General features: G+C 44.8%; 1 protein-coding gene across 2 annotated transcripts in view; it reads left to right on the top strand.

Moving 5' to 3' along the window:
- AZIN1 (antizyme inhibitor 1) overlaps positions 1 to 24,205 on the top strand; it is a 1,159,916-nt gene that overhangs the window by 366,553 nt on the left and 769,158 nt on the right. The gene's annotated exons all lie outside the window — the stretch shown is intronic.

The raw sequence follows: 24,205 nt of genomic DNA, 5'->3' as shown, positions 1-24,205 counted from the left end.
CAGAGCCTTTCCCAAATTTCCGCACACCGCTGCTGTAGTTTAAGTACTAGCTCCGCATCCCCCCCTCCACTATTGAGTTCCCTTTCCAGTTCATCCTGAGCTCCCCCTAACTCCGTCTGGACCCCACCCTGCAGGCCCTTTGATTTAACGATGGCAGCACCCCGTAACACCACATTAAAGGCTTCCCAGAGCGTGCCCGCCGAATCCACACTGGCAGTGTTCTCTTCGAAATAATGTATAATCTCGTCTCTAATATCCTCTCTGAAAAACAGATCCTTGAGCGCCTCAGCGCAGAGGCGCCGCGTCGGTATCCGCGCCCTGGGGCGGCAGTACTGCCGCCCCAGGACCAGAGGCGAGTGGTCCGACAGGACCCTCGCTTTGTATTCTATTTGGGTGGTCTCTACCACCACATCTGGTGTGGCAAAAAAATAATCAAGTCTTGTATGCAGTTTTGCAGGGCTGAGTAATGCAAATACTGCTCCCCATTAGGATGTTTCAGTCTCCAAACATCTGCCAGCCCGAAGTCGTCGAGCAGCGTCTGCAATGCCCTGGCTGCTGGGGTGGGCCTATCAATCTTATCAGATCTGTCTACCCTGGGGTTCAGCACACAATTAAAATCCCCTCCCCAAATAACCGCCCCACCCACACACGTACCCAGGTTGGTTCACAGAGTCCTAAAATATGCTGCCGTGTTTTGATTGGGGGCATACGTGTTTACAATGCACACCTCTTTATTCTCCACCAGCGCCTTCAATATAACCATCCTCCCCTCTGTATCCACCACCTCCTGCGTAAGTTGGAGTGGAACGTGCGGTGCCACCCAGACCAAATGCTCCCCTAGCGTAGGCAGAATACGGAGAACCCACTACAATACCTCTCCACTTCTTCCCCACCTGCTCCAACTTTTCCCGCGTTGGATGCGTCTCCTGCAACAGTGCAATATCAATCTTCTGTCTTTTCATTCAAATACATCATGACCTTGTTCCTCTTTAGGTAACTATTGTGTCCCCTGACATTCCACGTTACGACCTTAAGATCCCCCATAGCTCATAAGTATCCTCCCCCCTTCCGTGCAGCCAATCCCACCTGCCCATGTGATACAGATACAGCCCTCTAGCTCTTTCTTGTAGCCTCATGTACAAACTCGAACTCCCCATAACTATGTACACCCCAAACTCCCCACTTCCCTCCCCACCCTCTACCCATCCCTTCCCCAACACCACACTCCCCAACTGCTGCCCAGCTCCATCCATGGAACTCACGCACCCCCACATCTAGCCCTGCAAGCACCAACCAATGCCCATAGCTCAGTAGGGTAAAGTCGCCCTAATGGCCACTTAAATAAGGTTACTAAGTGGGGTAAAGGGATCCGCCCTGCAAGGCTCCCCTAAAAACAGCAATAGTCACAGTGCTCATAACATATTGTTTAACAGTCTGACCTTCTCTGCCTAAGGCCGCTCAAATGACTATAATCAAGTCCCAGAGTCCTATTCCGCGCCATCTTGTAGCGCCCTCCTCGTGCACTACTTATCTCCTCCATCTCCTCTTCCCGTCCGAACGTCAGGCTCCTGGGGGCATCCCTGCGCGTCGAGCCATCCCATGGCGTCCTCCGGAGTCTCAAAAAACAAAGTCCTGTGTTTGTGAAAAACTTTCAATTTCGCCGGATACAGCAACATGTATTTATGGCCCGCCTCTCTCAATCTCTGCTTTACCGTCCCAAAGTTCATACGGCTACGCTGCACAGTCAGGCTATAGTCCGGGTAGGCCGTTGTGTTTGCCGCCCCTCGTGTAATCGTTCCACCCTTGCGGAAGTGTTCTAGTATCCTCTCCCGGTCCTGGTAATTAAGGATTTTGGCAATTACTGGCCTAGGTGGGTTTCCCGGCGGCGGCTTCCTTGTCAGAGCTCTATGCGCACGTTCCACCGCAAATCCCTGAGATAAAGCTCCTCCGGGTATCTCCTGCAACAGCATAGATTCGATGAACTCCATGGGATCGTGGCCCTCTGATCCTTCTGGCAGGCCCACAATGCAAATGTTATTCCGTTGGGCGCCTCCTCCGCCCTGTTCTCCAAGTTGCCCACTCTCTGCACCAGGGCATGCAATTCAGCCTTATGGGAGGCACAATACGCGGTGTCCGGGCTCACCTCTTTCTCGAGGGTCTCAGTGTACTCCGCCAGAGACCTGACGTCCTGTCGAAGTAAATTCACCTCTTCCTGCACCTCACCGACCTTAAGGGCCAATGCCATTTTCAGCTCAGTAACGGCCAGTTCAAGTTTAGCCTCCCATGCCGCCTTCAGGTCTGCAATCGCAGCCAGGATCTCTTGGTTAGTGCCCGTCACAGGCATGCCGCCTGCAGGCGACTTATCCTTGCTCTTGGAGCTTTCCGGACCAGGGGACGTCTTGGCAAAGTCATCCAACGTGGGCTGCTTCGCCTTCGGTCTCACGGTTCTATTAGACCTGATTCTGCAGCCATACAGGCTGATTCGCGTTAGTATCCCAACATAGGAGACCTGCGTTCCACGCAAGTTACAAGTGCGCACACAGTCCGTTCCTATCGCCTGACCACCGTGCTGCCTGCTCCTTCCTTTGTTCCGGTCGTTGTTCGGCCATTTTGTTTCGTCTTCCGTCTCTGGCGCTCCTTATCTTTTTTGCACAAAACTCTGCCATTCCTCCCACGCCTTCCAAAAGTTCACCAAGCACAGTCAGTCCGTTCACACACCATCATGTGTGTTTTCAGCAGTCATAGGCACGTTGTTATGCACTATTTCGCCAGGATCATTTCAGGATCTTGGGAGCTCCTCCAGATCGCGTCCTCCTACATGGCCCTCGTAGCCACGCCCCCCGCAACCCTGCACCATGTGCCAAAAACCTGCAGAATTTTCTCGGGGGGGCCCTGTGGCCCATGGCATGCAGCCTAGATGGGGCATATAGACCCTGTGCAGGTGTCAATAGAGCATGTAACTCTGGGTCTGTGTCCGACTCTTCCGTAATGCTCTCCCACATAACCGCTATCTTCATCACCCACGCGTACAATAGGAAGTATCCCCCATACATTGTGTATTTCTCCCTCCATTGCTTGAACGTGAGCAGCAGCCAGCCCACTTTAAAAAAAAATCTACCATTGTGTGGCATCCTTCACTCAGTAGTCTAGGGAAACCTTTTATCTTTCATCTAGGCTCACAGTTTACCATCGAACCCCAGGGGGAGGTCAGGGCTGTATAACCTCTTACCCTGGGAGTTACCTTTGTATCTGTTAAACACTGTCATTGGAACTGTATATATATTCTCCCACCCCACGATCCTATAGACTCCCATAGTAACTGGATTCCCCCCATCGATGTCAGTTTTCCAAATTAAAGCCTTACTTGCCCTTCCTCAAACTTCCTACCCTCCAACCGCCCGTGCTGCTATATAATATAACTCAGTCTGGTAGGGACAATCCTCCATCCCAGTGCGGTGTCTGGAGCGTCGCCAAGGACACCTCTGTCTCCCATTTCTCCACAACAACTTTCCTATTGTACTATCCAACATCATTTTTTTTTTTTTTTTTTTTGAGGTATGCAATATTAACAAAATAACATAGTAGTAATCAGGGAATGATCACCATACTGTACAAGGCCACCCTTCCCATCAGAGATATCGGCAAGTGTCTTCCAAAAGTCACTTGCATCACCCATGCCGCTAATGCCTTTGCCATATTATGTAGAAACGTCTCCTCTATCTCATGGAAGATCTGCACTCCCAGGTAGCGGAAGGACTCGCAATCCCACTTAATGCGCCAATCTGGGAGCTCCGTTCCTCCTAAGGGATGCTAGAGGGAATAAAAGAAACTGTCCATGTTTATGCGAAATCTTGATAGCTTCCGGTACTGCCCCAGCACCCCCAGCAAGATCGGCACGTTTACCAGTGGGTTGCCCACATACAATAAGGCATCGTCTGCATAAAGCGAGATGCTGTTTTGAATACCCTGAATCTCGATCCCAGTTTCTGAAATGCATTTCCTGAAATACAGCCCAATTGCTCCAACGCCATAGCAAAGAAGAGTGACGATATTGTGCAACGCTCTCGTCCGCCTCTCCAGCCCGCAGCGCTGCAAAACTCACCACGCTCCTGTTTTCACCCTAACAATGTGGTTTCTATATATCAGTTTGATAGGGCCCTGACCAAAAGCCTCCAGAACCTTGAATAACCAAATGCACTCCACCAAGTCAAAGGCCTTGACAGTGTCTGAAGACAAAGCTATCTTCCCCCTTTTCCTTGCGAAATGCTCCATTACATAGTGCAGCCTCCTCAGGTTCATGCAGGTATTCCTGCCCCCCACAAACCCGCATTGGTCCAGATGGATCAGGCATGGTACTACCCTGGACAACCTGCCCGCTAAGCTCTTCCCCAGTATCTTTGCATCCACATTTATCAGGGAAATTGGTCTGTAGGAATCAGTGATATAGATCTGTCCCTTTTCAATATTACCGTAATTAGTGCTTCCCTCATGGACTCCGGAACACCCCTTTCTCGAACGCTGCATCCAAAACCTTTTCAATTGGGGAACCAGCTGTTACGCATAGGTAGAATAAAATTCCACTGGGAAACCATCAATACCTGGGGATTTATTCCTCTTCATGGACTGTATGGCCACCAAAGGTTCTCCGTCATTTAGGGGTTGCTCTTCGCACAGCACATCAGTTGCTTCCTCTTCCACATACAAGCCCTCGCTACTGTACAAGAACTGATGATATTCTTGAAACACCCTATTAACCTCTTGTAACGTCACCAGAGTGCCTCCAGAATCCTAGATCTGTGTGGTGGCAGCTCTGGGCACCTCCTTCTAATTAACCACGCCAGTAGGCGACCTGCCTTATTTCCTTACCCGCATATTTGTACGGTTTACCGTTCCCTGTCATATCGGAGGAGCGCCTCCTGGAAGTCTCAAGTCTCCCCAACCCAGTGCCCACCAATTTGTTCTGCTTCTAGGCGCTTAACATTTTGCTCTGCCCATTTCAAGGATTCGGCGAGGTTCCTGTGGACTCCCACCACCTTAGATATACATGCCCCCCTCAGTTTCACTTTGAAACCATCCCACATCACTACCACGTCTTCCACAGACCCATCATTCACCTAAAGAAAAATAAAAACGGACTTTCCTCTAGAATGTCTTCCCCAAAAGGTGCCTGCTACAACACCTCTGTCAGTCGTCCCAGTGGCATAGGCGTGCGGCTTCTTGATCATTTGTATTCTGTGACCAACGGTGCATGATATGACAATATCCGACCCAGGTATTCCGTATTCAAGAACCTACCCACGTGCTCCCTCCCAACTAATCGATAGTCTAAACGGGAGTACATATTATGCACCAGGCAGTAAAGAGTAACCCTGTTCCTCCCCATATGATCACTGCCATAGTTCTACCAGGTCCGAAGACCTTGATCTTAATGGGCCAGATGTCCCTGATCGGTCGTTGCTGGGGTCCAACCAGCAATTAAAATCCCCTCCCCAGATGAACATCCCCATCTCATCTCCCGTCCCCCGCTCCATCACCGACTTGAAGTACGTCTTGGTGTCTGTATTCGGAGAGTAAGAGCTCACCAGACAAAAGGAATGTCCCTCCAGTGCCCCACGCAGTATCAACGTTCACCCCTCTGAATCCACCGACGTGTCTGTGATCTGTGCTAGGGATCAGGACTCCTCTCAAATAAGAGGAATATGTGGATTCATATACCCTACCTCCTCACTTGTGACGAAGCTCTGCCAGGTCTGGGCCTAGCCCCAACTTTAACACTCTTTACCAGTTTCCCCAGGCCCCGAACATTCCAGGTCCCCATCTTAATTGTAGTAACACCCAGTCTTTTCCTTGTCCATGTCTGAACCCCCCTCCTTCCTATGTCATTCCTGCACAGCCCATGCTGTGTATATCACATTTAACCTAATTGCACCACAGACAAACTAGTGAACTTGTTTAAACAGTAACCCCCACTCCTTCTCCACCCCCCCCCCTTCTCCATGTTCCTTCAGTAACCTCTTGTCGCCTCTTTACGGCGGTGTGTGCAGTCCTCCTCCCTCGTCTCATGAGCACCTCTCCGCACGGGAGAGCCCACGTCCAGATTTCCCTCACTCACACCTGGCACTGTCCCGAAGGCCAAAATAGCCAGATCTACCCAACAGATGTTTTTGTGAGCTTTCAGTTGGCGGGCCATGGAGCTCCGAGCTTCACAACCTCATCACTCGGCTCCTAGCCACACCCCCCTCTGTAGCTTTTATAATCAGACTTGCATACACATATAAGCCCAAGGAGAAAGATCGCCAGACTGCAGGAGGCTGATGCTACGTTTAAATGTACCCAACCCTCAATAAATGAAGGTGTGCAGGAGGAAGCACAAAGTGGGACTGCAAAATGGGAGTCCATGAAGATTTGGTTAATTTAGTTTGTTGATCTGTTTTGCTTAAGTGTGGGCATACATAGAAGCTAATTTGTATATAATTCATTGCAATGATCAGGTGTTTGTATATAGCTTGTTTGAATATGTTAAAGCTGCTTTATTTTGGGCTTGTTATATGTGAATTCTATGAATTGAGTTTTTAAATGTTGCTAACAATCGAGAAATATGATTAAATAAATATTGGTTCAGTAATACTGGTCATTGCATGGTAGACTTTACAGATCACTTCACTGGGGCTTTGGAGGTTACTTCCTAAGAATTAAGAATTCTTTTGGCACGTAATGGCAAGTAGTGCTTTTTAAAGCACTTCGTAACAATGCTGGGGTGGTCAGGAAAAGGTCCCACCGAGCGAGAGGTTCATGTTACGTGTACCGTATTTGTGACTAGGGATGCAGCAAAATGGGTGCGATGTTACAATTTCATATGTATCCAGTGTAGTTAATGTGAATGGGCTATATTACTTTAGTGTGACTTTGTGTTCAAGGCGATATGTATTAAATGTGCACGTGCGTAGAAAGATAAATGCCAAAACCGTCAAATGAAATATAAAACAAGATCCAAATATGGTGTGTGATGAAGTGCCTAGAGGCTGGGCGGCGAGGAGTTTCATAATACGCATGCAAGGAAGGGAAGTGGTCATAGAGAACCCACTATGAAGAAAACATGGCGGTTATTGAACATAACATGCATGCACACGGATATACTTACACAGGGAGTTATAAATCAACATCGAGTTGGCTTTTTTTAATATTTTTTATAAATGATTAAACTCTGCGGTTGGGGTTTTACAACTGGAGGGCTTTGAATGACTACATGCCAGCGAAACTGGTTTTGCAGAGTTTAAGCCAGAGGAAGGGTAAATGAATAACTATGACCTTAACAGACGGCCAGCTAAGCTAACAAATTGGCCAGGGTTTTTATGGCCTGGTAGTATCGCGAAGGCAGATGTAATCTTTTTTAAGTGCATGGAAACTTGGAGAGGGAGCCGAACAGTTGTTTTTGACCAACAATAAATGTGGAGCGAAGGATGCCTGAGGCCAGGGTTCACCAATAGTCCCTGTGTCTCGTTTGTTGTCAGTATGTACTATGCGTGCTGAAATGGTAGTTGCTAGATTAGAATTGTCCAATTACTCTGGGGTGGGTGAGATGGTTATCGACAGTTTAAGAGAAACTGTTTATTCTGCTCTCTCATGTCGTTTGAAGTATCCATGCAAACCATGTTCAAGTTATATTTAGGATTGAGGGCTCAGACCAGCTCAGACTTGTAATGAATTATATTTGTATGTGAATGTATAACTGTATGATGTCATGATCTACCACGGACTAATCCTAGAGAGGTGGATCTACACATGAGCTGAAGATAGCGTTACGAAAATGGCTACCAATGTATTTGAATGTAGGGAAAATGAATTATGACAAAATGTGGCATGCATTTGCCTTATCTGCCATTATCCACGTTTCCGATGGGAAGAGTATCAAACGATGACAATGTTTTCACTAGTACACAATGTAATAAATATAGATGAGACAAAGTAATATTGCGAATGGATTGTGTCCTCCCAAGTATTCCTCATCTAATATTTCTTCCAGCACCAGCTGCTTTGGATTTTTTTTTCTTCTGTAGAGGGCACTGTGCGTTGCTGTGCTAGACTCTGTCCCTCGGAGGGCTTACATCTTGAAGTTGTCATCTTCGGCATATATAGCACGCACAGCACCCGTTGGCTTCAGTTCCGTTTTTCTGCATGAACATTCGCTTAGAGAATTACGGCGCGCTTCAGTTTTTCTGTGAATTCGAGATGACCTCATCTTCAGCTCATTCAATCTCGAAGACCGGGTTCAAGAAGTGCTACAACTGCGACGCCAAGATGTCCCAAGATGGCGCGCTCCTAGCAAGTGGCCCTGCAAGTGGTCCTGTTTGCTGTGGCTGTGAAGAGATTCTCCTTGGACCTTATTCATTTCTCGTGTACCTGGGACTTTAAATCTTGGCCATGCCCCCAACCTCAGGAAGCCTTCAAATACACTGGCGCGCGCGCGCACTTCTAGCAAGTGGTAATGTTTGCTGTTCACTGCTCGCAGCGCAGCAGGAACAGCAGGACCATATGTTGTAATTCACAGCTTCTTATCTTTGCGACGCTGTTAATATAACAGTGCATTTCCTCTCTATATATGCGATGTGTGGAAGGTGTGCCGAAGCAATATCTGCCCGTAAGATCTGAAGAGTTTGAGATGTGGTAATGTGTACATGCGCTGGCGCTTGTTTTACTGGTGTAGATGGAAGAGGAGCTTCTGCATTCTTGTTCGAGGAGTTGAGGTTTTGCCTTATTGAGGTTTGCCCGCCCTCTTGAGTTGTACTTTGTTGATTGGCAATTTCGTGGAGTGTTCAGATTGCTAACTGTGCCCCCGCCCTGGTGTAGCAGGAGCGGCTGGTTTGCTAAATTGAAATCTGCCTGCCCGTTTGGCTGTGTCTGTCGCTGTTAGGCGTCCTTATTGGAACGTCTAGATTGTTAGAGTTCGTAGTGTGAACTGTACCCCCGCCTGGTTACATCTAGATCCGTGATCGCTGCATTGAACTCAGACTTCCTGTCTTGAGGTTTGTTGTTTGGGCGTGATAGGAGAGTGCATGAATTGGTTGTGAAGCCCCCGTTTGGGTTCTTCTGAGCGTTTGGTTCATGTTAGTGGATTCTTCATGAACTACTTGTACAGATCTATATTGCTCTGAGTGTTGTTGCTGGCATAATTGTCACATGTGTGTGCAGTTTGTAACTATTGGTTACGTACATAAGAGTTAAAATAAAGTGTACTGTGTATGGTTTACGCTGAAGTAAAACTGTTCACAGTATAGCTGGAGTGTTTGACTAGTTTCTGCTGCAATGAAACGCAAGATAATGCATAATAAGCGTGATAAGGAAACTGCGTCTGCATTTGTTAAAACTCGAAGCATGAGCCTGTCTAGGGCTGCTGCTTTACCCCTCCCTGGTTCTTCTGACGCTGACGACGACCTCGTTGAGTGCACGCAACAGTGCTCGGCGAGGTCGGAGTCTGCTGCGACTGACTGCAAAGTGTTAGAATCTTCACAACCCCTGTATAGTGAGGACAAGATTGATAATACAGCATGTGCTGTTTCTATCTTGTCTAAAGATGACCTTTTGGAACTAAACGATCCCTCATTTTTATTCATGGACACCCCACCTATTTTTGGACCTGGGGAATTAACCTTGTTAACTTTAACGCAGCATTTTGAAGCTTCAACTCAATGTAGTAATTTCCAGTCCGAGCAGCACCAGGATGCTGATACAATGGTCAACGCACCCAATATCTCGCCATACAATGTTTGTGGTTCATCAGTTTTGACTGAAATGAAGAAACAAACTTGTATAATGACTGAAATGTTGACGGTTTTAACAGCCATGCCTGAGATTTGCATTAAAGGTATGCTGAAGGTACTTCCTCCTGCACAAGGCTTAAAGGAGTCCATTGTGATAAGTAAAATTATTGATAACCCATCTAAAACTAGAACAGCACCCACTGTAAGTGGGTACACAATAAATGACTACTGAAACTGGGGTTTTGCATCTTGTCGATTGGTGAACCACAAGATGGGATTTAACTGATCAAACGATCCCCACAATTGCTAATGACTCAGACACCCAGTTTAATACTAAAATATCCAACAAAAAAAATAAAGAAAAACAGACGAAAACAAGCGCAAGTGCAGAAGGCACTTAATGTATCCAACGTTTTTGAGAGATAGCGACCTCCTGTCGGTCCAGAAAAATGGACACCTCTCACGATTGACGGCAAACGTATTTTGGTGGCCGAAGGCCAACCGTCTCATGTACATAACGATAGAAATACAGGTTTCCGAATTTGACCAATGAGCGGCCATTTTGATGTAACAAGGATCGCCATTTTATTTCCTTTGATTGCTCATTGCTTTCTGTTCAAACTGCTTCGCAGCACATTTCTGCTTACTCTACTCAACTGTTAACATTGTTGTCTGAACGTGAAGGGACAAGGCCGCGAGGCTAATAAGAGTTTGTTGAAACACAACGTAGGCAGCTCCGGAGAGGAATGGCCGGCTCCCTCCCGAATGTAGCCTTGAAGGAGAGTCGCAGGGCATGTAATCATTTCACAGCTTCCAGCCAGTCTCGTTATATGGTAGAATATGTTAGAATAAAGCAGCTAAAGGCTTGAATTATGCTCTTCTTACGGCCCCCCTTTTCCGAGCCCTGTAGAGCGTGTCGGCTCCCAGGACACGAATAGCACCTCATAGATAGCAAGGTCTGGAATGTGACTCTTCCCCCGTTTGTAGCTCGCTTACAAGAACAGAAGCACTGTGTTCTGTTCAACAAAGAAAAGATGTCTCCACACTTGCAAGGTTGCATATTGTTGCTAGAATAGATATTTGAAGGTGTCATATTTGTCGAAATTGTCAATCAAACCGAGTTCAAAGAAACCCAATAAAGGGGGGTGTTAAACATGTCACAGCTGATTGTATGACATGCACTTTGTATATATGTAAGTGATGTACGTAATTCACTCTCTTGCGTCCCTCGAGGTCTAGAGATGCATGTCGCGGGGCGTGAGACCGAGTTGGCCAATTGAGACTATTTGCTTTGCAATAAACCCTAGCTTTGGGAATAAAACCTTGTGTCTGGCGTATCTATCGTGTGTGGTGACTTGCCTTGTTTCCATCACGCGAGGGACCCCTACGGGGCCCTTTCACTCCGTACTGAAATGCAAAATAACTTGAAAGGTGACGACGCTATACTGGTTTTAGATTCGCCAGTAAAAAAGCTGGTTTCTAAAGTTATACAAGCTCAAAGTGGGAATGGAAACAGTCACAATAGTAATGACTCAATGGACAAATGGTTATACTGAGGGTGAGTCTAATCTCTCAGACTTTTTAAAGAACAAAATTGTTACTGATCGAATAGACTCGAATTTAAAATCTATTGAAAGGGGAATGATGGATATATTTGATATCTTTAAAAATCCATCTGCCCCTTCATGCTCGAACACACCCTCCTCTGACTCCCATGTTCCCTTAGGAACACCTAAATTATACGAGCTTCCTGGAGGCGATACCCAGAGAAGAAAATCTCTACAATCTTGAGCCTGGCAACAGTAGCGCTGGTTCACCTAAAATGTCTACTTCCTATGCTCGTGTCGGTGACAAAAGTATAGGAAATGCATGTAGCGGCGCAGTTGGTGCCGTTATTCAACCCTTGGGGAATGAGTATGACTCTGTACGGTGGGCAGAGCAAACAGACTTGAAAAAACAAAAAAATACCAGCAGTACCTTGCCGGATGAGAATTTATTCCTTTCTGAAGATTTTGTTCGCACAGTAATAAAGGATATCTTAACGCAGAAATCCATTGGTGAGAACACAAGTAATGAGCATGTAGCTCTGAAGGCGACAGTTGAAATGACCCCTGTGGTAATACATTCTGATAATACAAGACTTGTTTTGGAGAAAGATGTTACTAGTGAAATTCTTAAAAATGTAAAGGAGTATAATGCAAGGCCATTGTTTATTCAGAATACCAATGAACAAATGAAGCCTGATATCCCTCAAGAAAAAATTACTACACTAATACATGTGAATTTCGTAAAGAGCCTTTGCTTCTCTTAAAGTTTCCTAATGATCTGAGTTTGCTTATGTATTATGTATTTCATGCAGGAGGACCGTATTTTCTTAATAGATCCTACATATTAATCTTATTCGGTAAAATCTCGGAATTGAGTTTGTTTTCGTCTTCTGATATTAAATTAGTTGATTTCATACGTCTGGTGATTCCTTCACCCCTACTTTGTTCCTTAATTATTAAGGAAGCTGGGTCATTGCAAAAACTGGGTTTTGATGTATGTACTTATCAAGACACAAAGCTTATAGAAGGTCCCAAATATCCAGATTTTCCAATGATCCAATTTGTTAATACTTTGAGTAATGAAGGAATAACTCGGATACAAAATGAATGTGCTATTACGAAAGAAATACAAGATCTGAAATCACTAGTAAGTTCGCTAAGTGAATCATTAGCGCAATTGCAAAATCTTGGCAAATCTCTTTAGCTCTATTGAATATTTTAAAATTGTCTCGTGGAATTCAAGAGGTCATTCACACTTGACATTAAACAATGATGTATGCAAGAGACTGTAACCTTTTGATTTCATATTAATTCAGGAATCTTGGGCCTGTGGTAAATTGTTATTGGATGGTTATGTCCTACTAAGCACACCAGCTTGTCGTGTACCCATAAGGCGGCCCACGGGTGGAATTGTATTAGCATTTCGCAATAATCAAGATATTACATTGTGTTCTGAAAAACACTGAACACATGGCTACCTTCAAGATTAACACTAGGAAAGTTTTTGTAGATTTAATGGTTGTAAATCTTTACTGGAATAATGCTGAAAACGCAGATGCCATGTTAGATAACTTGACTGAAGAACTGAATGTCATGATTGAGGAGTGGCTCGAATTATTGCCTGGTGGCTTAATCATTTTAGCTGGAGACCTAAATGCTGACTGCAATCAATCAAATTGAGGCTGAATGGGTCCTAAATCACTTCGTAATCAGAGATCCAAATGTGGGGACAAAAAATATCGGGTTGCACTGTGGCTCCTATTTGCCAGAACGTGGGGATTAGTAATGCAGTTTGATGATACCCCAACTTGGAGTGCACGTGGTGTATCATCCATTATAGATTATGTTTACGAGCGAATTGACTATAAAAAAAACAATGAGAATATGCTTGTACAGATTAACTCACAAAGTGACCATGCCACGTTGTCCCTGGTTCTGAACTTTGGAAAACTGTCGAGTGACAAACTCATTTTGTGTCCCTATGTCCATTAATGTGAGGGGTAACAAAGTCAAGTGGAATCCAACCAAGATTGCGAAGCTAAACACTTTATTGTTGTATGACTTTGAAAAAAGAACGTTAGAATCCAAGATTGAAACTTATTCTTTTGATCTATTTGGAACACTAGTGGAGAATAAGTTAGGTCAGTTTTATGATGCCTCAAAGCCTGCAACCCCCAAAGATAAATTTCATCGACATGGTTTTGATTTAGCAGTTAAAGAAAGGAGGGCTCAATATCTTAAGGAACTAAGAGATGAAAAGAAATTACATCTCTCTTTATCTGATGCAAAGGAACACGTAAGATTGTGTCAACAGTTATAAAACTGGCGGATCCAGTATTGTGCTGCTCTCCAGCAAAGAGACTGAAGCAATGCTCGCTGCTATGAAATATTGCAACTCCAGGAACTATTGGTCTCTAATCAATAGTACTGAGGTGTCACAAGTGCAAATATCTATACATCCCATAAGTGAGGATGTTTGGTGTACCCATTTTGAGAAGTTTTATTGTTCCTCTACTACGCCCTGTCTAACTTGGGGTAGTAGTCTGGGGCAATGGTGCCTTGATGTGTCAATAGATAATATTGCGAACATTATTAGAAAAGTAAAATCTTCTTCTTGTCCTGGCCCAAACAATTTATCCTATGCAACTCTTAAACAAAATATTTTTCTATGGTCACGTGTACTTAGTTTAATATTTACAGATGTGATCGAAAGTAAGAGAATGCCTCAGTCATGGAAATTATCGTATGTGGTTTTAATATTTAAGAAGGGAAACCGGTTGAGCCCAAAACATTACAGACCGATATCACTGATGAATGTGGAGGCTAACATTTTTGCTGTACTTGTTTTAGAACAGCTAACTAATTGGATTGAAGAGTGTGGAATTTTGGATGTTAGACCATTCCGATTTAGGAAAGGAATGGGAACAGATGTCGGTGGCCTCCTCGTGTCTATTCTGCAGACCAAATCTAAATGTTCAGGGCAACTCCCACTTTACGCTGTTTCTATGGATCTATCATCCACTTTTTACATGGTTGATAGACCATTATTGTGGCAGATGCTTTCAGAGTTGACCATTGATGGGGGTTTACTGGCCATATTGATATGCTTATATTCAAACACTGTGATGAAAGTTAGACTCTGGAATGATGGCTTAATGTCAAAAGAAATAAAAGCAACAAACAGTCTAAAACAAGGGTGTTCATTAGCCGCTATATTATTTAACATCTGATTGATTCTTTTACAACTTTCATTAAGGATTTGAAGTAGAAAATTAAACCGCAAAAAACAATAATTAATTAATTTGGGAAATGTTAATCAGAAATGTGTTAGGCCAACATGGTTTTTAGAGGGCGCTAGGATTCAACTTTATAAGGCGATCCGATACTTGGGATACTTTTTCTCAAGTTCATTGACTAATAGTTTTAGGAAAAATTGTCTGAAAACAAAGGCTATCGAGGCTGCCAGACCAATCTGTGCCATTGAGAGAAAATATGGAAAATTTACCTTGTGTACATGTAGAGATTTCTATATTTTGAACGTCATCCCCAGACTTGCTTATGGCTTAGAATTTCTTCCAGAAAATATGCACCCATACTTAAGAACTATCGAAGCTAATATGGAGAAAAGTTTTATTCTTCTTACCAAAATGTATACCCATTGAAGTTCTACGGTACGAGTTAGGCTTGTGTTCTTTGAAAAGCAGTATGGATTGCAAGAAGACAGCATTGTATAGAAAATCTGTGCTAAGCGATCATAACTCATTGTACAGTTTATGTAGCGATAATGTGTCGGAGGAATTTATGCGTTGTCTTAAACATGATGTGGAAAATATTTTAAGTAACATTGGTGTTTCCATTATTTGTTTAATGAACAAACCAATGAAGGTTAAGACTTTAATTAAAGCATTTGATTGGGTTAACAATAATGCAGCAATACTTAATTCGAGGCTATACTATCAGACCGTATCTGCATGGAAATGGCAACCTACACCTGAGTACTACCTCATGAAATATCCTTGACGGCAAATGAGGAACAGGATAATGCGTTTTACGTTGAATGTACTCAATACAAATGAAATATGCTCTATTCGTAACAAGTTATCTGATGATCGAAAAATGTGCAGATTCTGCAAAGTTGAAGGAGAAACAAACTATTGCATTTGCTGTTTGTCTGTACATCTCTAAGAAAAGAGAGGCTCAAACACTTTGTTAAATTTGTTAGTGATCCCACCTGGGTACAAAGGGATGTGAATTGGTATGAAATGTTACACGGTAGATCCATGGCTCTAAAGATCAGGGTGATTGACTTTTTGAAAAATATTTGTAATGTAACATAGAACACCAGTAACAGGAGGTTTGGTGATCTTTAGTTTTAAATATTCCTATTAGTGTAAAGTCAAATGATAATTGAACATTTCTATGGACAGTTAGGGGTTGTAATTACAATCATTTTTATCTCTTTTATATTGCATTTTAGTTTGATATCTGTTGATATACATTTTTGATTACCTAGTCGTAAGTGTTGAAATGTGTATAGTCTTCTTTTTTCTTTTTTGTTAAATTTTAACTTGAAAAGATTGGATGATGGATTAACACATTTTATATATGTGTATTATGATTCATTCTTGTTTTAGTAATTTTGTTTCAATTTTTGTAAAGGTTTATATAAACCAATAAACAAATATTTAAAAAAGTCCCACACAGACCCCATCTGGTGTGTCTGTGGTTCCTTGACATCCAACATAAAATTGTGCACTGTTTATCCTGTCAGGTGATGACAAGTAAGGCTCTGAAAGAGCGTACAAGAACACTAGTGGTGGGTAGCACCCCTACTAATCCCCTTCAATGTCTTCATCGAAAATACGGTCTTCCTATGAGTCTAGAGGTGACTCTCCTCGAAGGAAAAGATTTAAGAAAACGATTGCGCTCCTGGAGCTGGTTGCACCATTCCTCGTCTACGAGGCAGTCGAAGAAAAAACATGGGTCACCTTCTTGGAGCTCAACTGATTACTCTCCGAAGAGAAATATACCCCGTCCAACTAAATCCTCTTCTCCTGCTGAGTGGGAACATTTCACATGGGAAATGTTAAAAAATCTTCGACAAAGAGGCCCCCATCCCTCTCGAAGAAAAAGCTGAAAAGCCATGCTCCTGTCGAGTCGCATAAGGCAGACAAGGAAAAGCCAAAGGCTAAATCCTGCGCGCCCTTGCGCCCATTCCGCAAGCCGGAGACCCCTCGATCCTTTGAGATCTCGACATAACGAGAAATCGTCGAAGAGTGTCTAGTAGAGGGTCAAGCCCTTCGAGGGCCAAGCCCTTCGAGGTCTGTGTTGAAGTCTAAAGCAATGGAAAAGTTGTTGAGAATGTTGACGCCTTTAGCGTCTATGCCATCGACGAAAAAGCTGTCGACACCAGTAGTGTCGAAGCCATCGACGTCTTTGTCAAAGCCATCAACACCTTTACCTGCTCTACCTAAATCTTACGAACCATTACCAAAAAAAAGTCTATCTTCAATTTGAGGATAACGAGCCCTCGGACAATGACACTGCATTTTTTTGGTTTACAACTTGACAGACCTAACCTCCCAGAAAGTTTAATTTCTGTAGAAACGGAGCTAAAGCATTTGTATGAAAATCTGCAAACTGCTTGTGGGGTAGACACTTCTCCTGAAATGGAGTTTGGCCAGCCAGACCCAGCAGACAATGCTGATGCCTCCTATAGGCACCTGATGATTAGAGTCAGTGATTTCATGGGTTGGGGCAGACCTGCTCCACCGTTTGAGCAGGACGACCTTGCGGATATTCTGGACAAAGGTCAATGAAAGGATACCATACTTCTTTTCATGTAGCTATCCATAAAAGGGTCATGGCTAATTAGGAGGTTCCTGAGTCGAGTCCAGCGGTGAACAAAAACCTCACCAAAAAAAACAGGCCATCTAGTAGGGACCCTAGCTACCTGTCAAAATACCCAATGCCTGAAAGCATAGTTGTTCAGGCAGCGACATCTACCTCGAAACAAACTGCATACCCTACCATCCCACCAGATGGGGATTATAAGCGCTTGAAGGCTTGGGCAAGAAAGGCATTTTCTGCCAGACGCATGGGGCTCAAGTCTGCAAATGCCCCTTGCGCTTTAGTAAAATTAATTCACCATCTGAGTGCGTAGCTATGGCGGCTGACCATGTTCTCGAAGGGGAAGAGACTGCTTCCTGAGCATTTTAAGAGATGGCAAGGCAGCTATGTTCCAGTCTCTACAATCAGGACTGGCAGTAAGCATTGTAATACACAGGTTTGTGTCGTTGAAGTCAAGATTTGTGCCGGATGTGCAGGCCAGGCTCCTCAACATGCCCTTTGACAGCACCCAGCTGTTTGGCAGCAAGGCTGATGAAAGCCTAGAAACTGCAGAAATCAAATCCCTTGGAGCTGTCATCAGACAACCACAACCTTCTCATCCCAGTGGATCATCTCAGTTGTAAGAGTGAGAAGACTGACTAGTCAAACGGGTCAGAAAAGATTCCCTGGTGTTGGACAAGGGAGAGGTGCAAAGTCTGCCCAATCAACTGCTATTTTACCATCAGCAGCTGCTACAGCTGCCTCAAAACCCTGGTGGGAGGCAGACCCTCACAGCATCTGCAAGAATGGCAGAGCATTACTTCAGATATGCGGGTGTTGGAAACAGTAGCCCAGGGTTACTGGCTCTCCTTTCTAAAAAGGCATCAGGGCCATCCACCGGGGGAGCCACTCATTTACTCATTTCAAGGCTCCAGATCTGTTCCTTGTGCAGGAAATTTGGAGCCTGCTGGAGAAAGGTGCTGTAGAACCAGTACATGTGGCAGAGAGGAACAAAGGGTGATACTCTCACTATTTCCCAGTCCCTAAAAAGGATGGAGGATTGAAACCCATCTTGGACTTCAGATGCTTGAAAAAGTTCCTAAGAAAGGACAAGTTCAAGATGGTTACTCCTTCTCGGATCCTTCAGGCCCTCCAGCTCCAGGATTGGATGGTGGCATTGAACCTTCAAGATGCTTGCTTTCATGTGCCTATTCATCACAAGTACAGAAAGTACCTGAGGTTCGCCATTGGCGGTTCTCATCAGTTTTGGGTTCTGCCATTTGGGCTGACCTCTGCCCCAAGGGTTTTCACCAAGCGAATGGCAGGGTGGCAGCGAGTCTCAGGAGAGGGGGATTCACGTCTACCCCTACCTGGACAATTAGCTGATCAGGGCCCGTTCACCCAAACAAGCTCTGTAACATCCCAGCATCACCTACCACTCTCTCCACAGACAGGGCTTCTCCCTCAATTACAAGTACATGATACCATCTCAAAGACTCCAGTTCGTCGGAACAGTTTGGATGCATCCTTGGGAAAAGCCTTGCCACCCTAGTGGAGGGTTTAGCACCTTCAGCAGATGGTGACCAAATTCCAGATTGCCCAGCATCTTCCGGCCTTCGACTTTTTGAGGTTGGTCGGCCTCATGGCATCCTGCATTTTCCTGGTGCCAGAGGCTCGCCTGAGAATGAGATCCCTCCAATGGGCTCTCAAACTCAATGGTCCCATTTCTCAGGCAAGATGTCAGACCGTCAGGTTCCAAGCAGAGTCGCAGAGGACCTTCTATAGTGGGCCTACGAGGCCAGCATTCTGAAGGGAGAACCTTTTTGGCAACCATGGCCAGAGATAACAGTAGGTACGCACGTCTCACTCACGTTTTGGGGAGCACATGCCAACGATCTGACAATCGGCAGTCGTTGGTCTCTGTTGGAGTCCAAACTACACATCAATCTTTTGGAGCGGAGGGCAATCAGACAAGTGCTGAAGGCCTTTCTGCCTTCTGTACAGGGAAAGAATGGCCTGATAATGACAGACAACAGTGGCCATGTACTACCTCAACAAAAAAGGAGGCGTAGGTTCACTACGACTGTGCAGAGACGCGAAGCAGCTGTGGTTCGCGGAAATTCAAGAAGGAATCTCCCAATCAGCAGTTCCCCTACCCGGAGAGGAGAGCACGCCGGTGGACGCTCTGAGCAGGCAGTGCACGAGTGGGAACTAGCCCAGGAAGTCCTTGAAAAGATCTTCACCCTTCGGCAAACCCCTCAAGTGCATCTGTTCGCCACCAGTGTCAACCAGAAGTGAGAACCATTCTGCTCAAGGGAATTTTGTCATGATCTCTGCTTCCAAAAGGCCAGGACTTACCCAACTCCCTTGGAAGCAGACCCATAACCCAGGTTCCGAGTGCCAGCCAGTCCCAATTGGGACCTTTTGGACCCTGTCCTGGCGCCAGTGGCACCAGGCTCATAAATATGCCCAGTCCCAGCGCTGCAAGCGCCGGGCTCATAATGTTTGGGTGGACTTACCTGCAGCAGACCATGCTGCTTACTTACCTGCCAGTTGAACCCCTGATCCTCTTCTGTTTGGGACTACTTTTCCTGTTGGGTGGGGCAGGAGCCACTCCCTAGGTTCAGAACACTGGAACTCTTCTGGAAAGCAGGAACTCTTTTCTTACCTAGGCGTGGCTGTGGAGGGAGACACCTAAGCACTACAGGAGGCTATTTAAACCACACCCGATGGATGAATCTTGCTTTGCGTTATTCTGCATCCTCTGCAGCAGAACACTCATCGTGTCTTCTGCATCTGATCCTGGGCCTAAAGGAAAAAGGCTTACCATCCTGAATCCAGTCTTCAGCAACATCTATAAAGACAAGAAAGAACAGGTTAGCACTACGGTCTTCAGTGACAGCGCATCTCTTACCTGGTCCATCGGCTGTCATCAACGCCTCGCGCAGCATTCCTGCATCTGAAAGACAAAGGCTTACCTACTCTTCACGCGCTCCGGAGGTCATCGCACTGCATTCTGGCATCTGAAAGACAAAAGCTTACCAACTCTTCGCACGCTCCGGAGGCCTTCGGCGCTGCATCCCGCATCTGTAAGACAAAAGAAGGTGCGTTTAAAGACATTGGGTAACGTTCAATACTCGCGTGCCATTACTCCATCCACGCCGAACTCAGTGGGCATTCCGGCATCCTTCAGCAGCTCCGAACTGGTACCTGCAAAATAAAAGGACAGTTAGTGCGCATCGTGAAGCAAGCAACAAGCGCTTACTTACGCGCTTCTATTCCGCATACGGGTCCATCCTCAACTCACTTCAGCCAGTCAACCGCCATCGCCGGAACCATGCAAAATAAGAGACAGCATTACAAAAGAAATATTCGGAACTCACCGTTCGTGAAGTAAACGACGGACAGCAGTCCTCTGAAGTCAAGAGGCCTGCGCTACCTATCCAGTGAAGAAACTGGTTACAGCACCCTGCCCCGAGGCAGATGGAGAGCTCGGCGTTCACTTACCTAAAGTGAGAGCGTTAACCTTTGGGGTTCTACAGGAGAGGAGAAAAGGAAAGAGATAGGGACACCCCAATAACCCCAGTTCATTAATCCCATATTTTCTATCTGCAGACATCTTACTCTTCGAGTCAGGCATACAGTGCACAGAGGTCCAGCCCAAAGAGCCAACCGGGTGGTGCACATCACTTTTGAAGATACGGTAGTCGCCCAGTCAAGACCGGCGCCTCTGCAAGAATCAGGTGAGCGTTACAAATTTCCCCCAAGAGGAGTTCTAGGACACACGTTCGTAGTGGATTGGGAGTTTCCACTCCTGTACGCGTTTCCTCCAGTCCCCATCATTCCTCACTTAATCAGGAGGTTGAGAAAGCTTGGGAAATCAATGATACTTATTGACCCAGATTGGACCAGGAGGACGTGGTACCCGGACCTTCTGTAAATGTAATCTGCACGTCAAGGCTTCTAATGCATAGAGAGGACCTTCTCTCGCCAGAGAAGGTTCGGGTTCTCCATCCAGTGGTCAGGGGGCAAAACCTTCATGAATGGTTTTTGAGAGGATGAGATAAAAGGATTGGGACCTCCCGGACACCGTAATGGAGATTTTGCTTTTGGCCAGAAGGCCCACAACAAATTTCCTTTACTGCTGCTGGTGGAAGAAATTCTGCAGCTGGTGTAGGAAAAGGACGTGGACCCTTTTCAATGCAATACACCCATGGTGTTTAGTTTAGTTTATTTGTGTTGTTTTTTTTGTTACATTTGGCTAATCTGGGTCTCCGGATTGGGACCATTAAAGGATACTTGGCTGTGCTTTCCATCATCAAGCGCTCCTCAGAGGAGGCATCTTATTTTAAAATGTCATTGATTATACATTTCCTTAAGGGGCTCATTAACATGTTCCCTCCTACACCTTTTCAAGTTCCAATTTGGGATCTTAATCTGGTATTAAAATGTCTGATGTGTGCTCCGTTTGAGCCACTCTACTCATATCCGTTAAGACTAATTAAATTGAAAACCATTGTTAGTTTCATTATCATCAGCCCGTAGGGTGAGTGAGTTTCAGGCCCTTTCTAGTAAGCCTCCATTTACCATTTTGTTTACAAGGATAAGGCTGTCCTTGGGTTCAAACCTTCTTTTTTTGCCCAAAATTGTCAGAATTCAATTTAGCCCAGAAAATTGTGCTTCCAATTTTCTATCCGCCACCTTAACCTAACAAGGAAGAAGAGACTACATAGGAGTGATACCAGAAGGGCTTTAAGCTTTTGCATTTCTCAGATGATGATTTGTCAACATTACACTTTTCATTGGCTACACTGGTCACAAACTCCATTTTCGGTTACTAAACATACTTTATCCAGATGGATAACTTTTGCCATTTCGGAGTGCTACAGATTGGCAGTGAAAGATCCCCCAGAAGACCTAAGAGCCACTTCCTCAAGGGTCATGGTGATGTATTCCGCTCTTCAAAGAGGGGTACCTATAAAAGACATTTGTGCAGCAGCCACTTGGTCTACCATACACGGTTTGACAAAGCATTACTTTCTGGATTCATCCTCTAGCCAGGAAGACTGTTTTGGGAAAGCAGTCTTATGCTCGATCCATGACAAATCTTGAAACTGAAAATTCTTACTCCCTCTTCCAAAACCTAACACTGCTTTGGGAGTAAAGAACAAGTTACTTAGTTCGACTGGTTGTTCCTCCCGCGCATTCTTCATCACCCTCTCCAGCCTACCCCACTGTAGAATTTCCAGGAATTCCACTTTGCGCTCTTTCAGAGTCTGCTACTGTCCAGGATTCACTGATGCTGGTAATTCTGCATGAGGAAGGCGTAAAAACAGAACTGAAGCCAAAGGGCGCTGCATGTGATATATATATATCAACGATGACCTTGACTTCGAGATGGAAGCCCTTGAGGGACAGCGAGTTGACCGTATCGACGCACAGCACCCTCTGCCGAAATAAAAAACAATCTGAATCAGCTGACGCTGGAAGATATAATCATAAGAGGAGGAGAACCTGGGAGGAACAGACAGTCGAAAGAGTGTTACAATAACTAAGTACTTCTGATAATAACTTGTTATACATACAATAACTTGTTATTTTGATAAATATAATCCATTGTAGCATCAAACACAAACCTTGCTTGAATTAAAAGCAGTGCATCCACATGATTTAATAATGGAAAGTTGGGAGTACATGCCCCTTATTTGTCCATTATGCTGCTTCTAACTGTTTAAAGGTAGAGAATTTACCATTTTCTCCAGGACGCAAACATGGGAACATGGTTCAGTTATTTTGTTCATTAATACATTTGGCAGCTGGGCAAAGTTTCTGAAGATGACGGGCTTTTATCAAGGACACTGCATTTATAAGTAAGGATATTTACTGAAAAATGTGCATGGTGGCAACAAATTCAAATATTGCATCAACAGAAATAAGCCAACTGGAACCACTGCAGGCTCATTGGCCAACATTCTCGCACAGTCCAGGACTCTGTCCTGGCTATATGGTTACTGAGGTTTCAATCCCTTCAGCACCTCATTCTAGGCTGTGTGGTGGGTCGGAAGGAGTTGGACACTGACATTTTGTGGGTTCTTTTATTTCAAAGAATAAGGACATTATCCTATCTCACCCCATCGCTATAGGGGATTTCCCTAGCTAACTAAATTAAACTAAAGGTGCTCATCTGTCATGATGAAGTCCAAACTCAATGTCCTTGTTCCAAACCTAAATGTACCAGACTATACCACTAACCGTAACAACATAAATTGGCCAAACGGTTTCTCTGTCTACCCTTGGCCATTTGTCTTTAGGCTTTCTCTCAGGGTTTTCGTGTTCTACATCAATCTTCAATATGCAAATGTCTCTCCTTGTGATAATTCTTCTTGATAGTTTTCTCAGATTGAATTCACAAGTTCTTGTAGATCATCCAAACTTTTCCAAGATCCTGTCTTCCTGAGAATTACTCTTCAATGATTTCTTTGAGATATAATCTTAGACACCTGCTTTTTATTTTGGGTTGTTCCCTTGTTTTATTAGGGTTGAGAGCTCCCGACTCTTGGTCTCTTTTATGTCCACGCTGTTCTTGTTTGGTTCACTCTGCACTTTTTACGCAACTGTTTCTCAAGTGCTCTCCCCACTCTTCCTTCATTCTCTCGTGGAATTAACTCCTGTGGCTTTCTCTCTTGTGCCCAGGATATTTGTTTACACTTTCTTAATGATTCACAATCACCACAATCATTCTTATTCTTCAGATTTTCAAACATTTACCCAGATATCAAATGATACTGATTCAATGTTCCTTTATTGCTCTTGTCGCAATCATAGACCCATCTCTATATTACATCTTGCCCAGGCAGCCTCCCGCTTCTGCAGTTCACCCTTGTACCTTTGTTTGCCATGAGTGACCTCACGGGCCTCTACGTTTGCCCTGGTAGGTAGGTTTGCGTGGCAGCTGGCTACTGTGACTCCTGTGCAGTCATCACTGACCGCCAGCCAAATATCACCTCCCAATTGGCATAGGGAAGGCAGCCGCTTCCTGAGCCTTGGGGTGGTGTTATGAGTATGGATCAC

The sequence above is a fragment of the Ambystoma mexicanum genome, chromosome 5q, assembly GCF_040938575.1.
Source record: "Ambystoma mexicanum isolate Mex_15411 chromosome 5q, UKY_AmexF1_1, whole genome shotgun sequence".
Lineage (NCBI taxonomy): Eukaryota > Metazoa > Chordata > Amphibia > Caudata > Ambystomatidae > Ambystoma > Ambystoma mexicanum.
The sequence above is the reverse complement of the archived record's forward strand: the minus strand, read 5'-3'. Positions and strand labels throughout refer to the sequence as shown.